The sequence below is a fragment of the Penaeus chinensis genome, chromosome 11, assembly GCF_019202785.1.
Source record: "Penaeus chinensis breed Huanghai No. 1 chromosome 11, ASM1920278v2, whole genome shotgun sequence".
Classification (NCBI taxonomy): Eukaryota; Metazoa; Arthropoda; class Malacostraca; order Decapoda; family Penaeidae; genus Penaeus; species Penaeus chinensis.
In genome coordinates this window covers 29,124,915-29,129,670 of record NC_061829.1, presented here as the reverse complement: position 1 = coordinate 29,129,670, position 4,756 = coordinate 29,124,915, and positions in this window count along the sequence as shown.

Sequence of the window (4,756 nt, the reverse complement as noted above, 5' to 3'; positions counted from 1 at the left end):
TCATACAAGCAGCTCAGCAAACTACTATCACGCATTCCTGCCCATCAAGGAAGCGGCTGAGCTGCAACCTATTCACTTTGCCACAGGAGATGACTTTGATTACAATGAAGACCTTACAATAGATGAGCTTGTCCGAGCCCTAGAAGCCTGTAGAGGAACATCCCCAGGCCCCGATGAGATTCGATATGATATGATAAAGCATCTTAATCATGATGACATGATTAAGTAGAAAAAGCCTACGACATGACATGGCGATATGGCTTACTCAGAAAACTTTATGCTTTCAGATTACGTGGAAACTTGCCTTGTTTTATTCAAAATTTCATTTCTGACAGAACGTTTGCTGTCAAATTGTTTTCTGACAATGTCACTTTTTCGGACATTTTTGTCCAGGCAAACGGGGTCCCACAAGGAAGTGTCTTGTCACCAACATTATTTTTGTGCATGATAAATGACATCTTACCAGCTCCTCCTCGGAATCTTAAATACTCACTGTACGCTGATGATGTGCATTATGGCACTCCAGCAATAATGCAGAATTCTCGGCAAATCGCGTCCAATTGGCACTGGATATGATTCATAACTGGGGCCTCCAGTGGGGTTTTAAGTTTTCCACTAGAATGAGTATTGGGGTCATTTTTTTCAAATAGGAGGAAGCCGAACATCAGGCTAACTCTAGACAACCACCCAATACCTATTCAAAATTCTGCAAGATTTCTTGGGCTACTTTTTGATAGCAGACTCAATTGGAAAGACCCCCATTGGTCAGTTAAAGAATAAATGTCAAAGAGCACTAAATTTATTAAAGTGCATTTCTGGTAATAAATGGATAGCTGATAGACAGTCTTTGCTAATGGTATATAAAGCCCTGATTAGGTCTACAGTAGATTATAGGTCAATCGTGTATGGCTCGGCATCGAAAACAAGTTTGGAAGGTTTGGATGCTGTGCAGAATGCTTGTTTATGTGTGTGTCTTGGAGCCCTGAAATGTACTCGGATCGAACGTCTTGAGGTGGAGTCAGGAGTACCTCCCCTCCGACTCAGACGCGGCCAGTTAGCACTGACCTATGCCGCAAAGGTGGCTCGAGACCCGAGCCACCCTAATGACAATGGAGGCACTAGGCCCTTTGCCACGAGACTCCACGACCTCGTCAAGAAAGTCGGTATAGATCTCTCTACCAACGATACCCTGGTTAAGTCAAATACAGCGCCATGGGAAACCCCAATTTTTCTATTATGGAATCCTGGCTTCTATCAGCCAAGGCCATGGCGCCGGAGGGTGAGGTACGCCAGCGGTTCAGAGAGATCCTTATTAAACATCTTTCTTGTTTTTCATATATATACCGACGGCTCCAAGACAAATGAGGGTGTAGGTGCGGGTGTATGGTCGACTGAATGTCAATTGAAGTTTCGACTGCCGAATCATACATCGATCTTTCTTGCCGAACTTTTTGCCATTGATAAAGCTATCGATTTTGCCCTATCGACGACCCACGATAGAACAGTTATTTTTTTCAGATTTATTAAGTTCACTTAAAGCTATTGAATCCTTAGAAACCACTAAAAATGAATTGCTGGGTAATATCATTCGGAAGCGACACGGTGCCAACAAATCAATCAAGCTAATATGGGTTCTAGGCCACTCTGGTATCAATGGCAATGAACAGGCTGACAAATTAGCCGGGTCAACTGACAATTTGGACATTACCATAATTCGTACAGATCTCAGGTGTTTTGTGTCTCTTATAAAAGCAAAAATGCATCTCCTGTGGCAAAGTGAGTGGACCAACCTAGACATAAACAAAACTAAAACAATAATAGAAACGTAGGCTACAGCCCACAGAAGATCCAGAAGAGAAGAGGTGGTTTTGGCGCGACTGAGAACTGCCGCCACAAGAATAACACACCTCACACCTTACATTGAAAAGAAATATCCTCCAGAATGTCCCCACTGCACAAACCACATGACAATAACCCATCTACTCATAACTTGCCATAAATATCATCGCAATAGACAAAACTTAAAAAATTACTCAAGAAACCAAAACCTTCCATTCACAACATCAAATATGTTATCAGACAACGAAAAAATAATAAGTAAAGTAATCACTTTTCTAAGGGAGACAAAACTTTATGACCTTATATAGATTGATAAAATAAATAGGATCCATTGGCTTAACAACCTTGGCCACATGCCGCTGGTTGATAGCCAAGAAATCCAACAAAGAAAGAAAGAAAGAATTGTTATTGATGTTATGATTATTAATTTGTCATTAAAATATATTAGACAATTTCTTAAAGTGAAAGAAAAGGGTAAATAGGTGAGATATTTAATTTCTAAAAACTGGCTATTTGGTGATTAAGAACATCTATGTGTAAATACAATAAAAACAAACGTGTATTACAGTGGGTATGGCATATATTCTTGCCACATGGGCCAATGGGTTAAGGCTACTATTGTTTTTTCATCCTGAAGTTATTGTCATTATTTTTGTTATCATTACTATTATTATGGTTATTGTCATTGTTGTTGTTGTTGTTGGCATTAGTATCATTACTACCACTATTATTATCATTATGTTTATTATCATTATTGTTTTTTTCTTTAGCATTACTACTACTACTACTACTACTATTATCATGAATATCATTATTATTATTACCATTGTCTTTATCACTTTTATAATCAGTATCATCAGTATCGTTATTGTTATCATTATCATAATCATTATTACATATTTTCTATTATTAATATTATCATTGTCATTATTAATGCTATTATTAGCATTACTATAATTATTATCATTATTATGATTATAATTATTATCATTATTATTATTATTGTAATTATTGTAATTATTGTTATCATTATTATTATCATTATTATCAGTATCATCATTTCCTTTACTATTATTATCATCATCTTTTATTGGCAATGCTATCATTCTCATTATAATTATTATCATCATGATTTTAATTATAATTTTTATCATCTCTATGTCATTATAGTTATTATTGTTGTTGTTATAATTATATTGGAAATTTGATTATCATTATCAATATTATAATTATTATTATTACTATTATTATTACTATTGATAATTTTTTTATTATTCATTCTTATTATTATCATGATTATCATTATTATATTACCCTTATCTTCATTTTCGTTCTCTTATTATTTATATTATTAATGTCATTGTTTTGTTATTACTTTTACTACTGTTATTATCATATTTTTTATTAAGATTATCGTTTCATCATTGTTATTATTATTGCTATCATCATTGTTATTAGCAGTATTTTGTTATTTTTTCCATTATACTTTTTATTATCATTATCAATATTACTGCTGATGTTGTCATGTTATCGTCTTGCTTTATCTTTAGAATTTATCATCGTTTCTGTATGGATACCATTATTAGCTTTCATATGACTAGTATGATCATTATCATCGCAGTTATCCTCTCTATAATTTTAATTTGTATGTACTGTTGTCTATCCGATAATAATACGAATTATTAAACTAATGGTTACAGTTTGTCTTATTTACCATTACACTCACACACACACACACACATATATTATATATATATTACATATTTATATATTATATATATTACATATTTATATGTTATATATATTAAATTTTTATATATTATATATATATGCATATACATATATAAATATGCATATATATACATATATATATATATATGCATATATATGTGTACTGTGTGGTTACAGCACTGGACTCTGGACCCTCATGGTCCAATGCCTGACCGCGGCAGTCGTAAAATTGTCTGCACTCCGACTAATGGCTCAATCCCGATCTCATGGCGAGAAAATGACATATCGCCTGAGAAAGTCAAACGCAGGTGTCGTAAGGGAAGTCGCCGCCGTGGCACAAGTGTTAGCGCGCCGAATCGCGGTTGATTAGGAAGGCCATCCAATCAGGCAAGGCGGTACTGTCAAATAACCTCTCAATCCCGAATTGAGAGAGGCCTATCTCCTGCAGTGGAATAAATTGCTATACATATGCACACACATACATGCACACACACACACACACACACGAACACACACACACACACATATATATACATATATATTTATTCATTTATATATATATATATATGTGTGTGTGTGTGTGTGTGTGTGTGTGTGTGTGTATATATGTGTGTGTACCTAATATTCATAAAAATGTCAAACTTCAGAGAAACTTCAAAGACAGCGACAATCACACCTCATTGAGAAGGCAAGTGGTCAGTACAACTGACCGCCAAAACTTTTGTTTGTAATTACACTCTCATGCTATTACTGTATGCTTAAGGTGTTTAACTAAAAATATTTCAATTTTAAACATTTGTTGAGTATACCGCATCTCTATTAGCGATTAATGAATATGAGTAAAAATGAAAGTTCAACTTGCATTGTCAAAACATATTGAAAATATCTATCGCCGATATATGATGATTTGTGTGTACAAATAGTGTCTATTAATTCATTAAAGCCCCCCCCCCCCCCACAAAAAGAGAGAGAGAGAGAGAAAAAAGAGAAAGAAAAATGTAATCGGGTAAAAAACATACAAGGCATCAAAGTTAGTGGTTAGTCCTACTGACCACTTGACGTCAAAGACTTGATTAAAGGTACTTCATTTTATGCTGATTTTCTCCCTATGTGACATGTGACAGGGAGCACCGACTTTCATAACTCATATTAGTATGTTGCATTTATAGTATCCAAGTAATGGAGT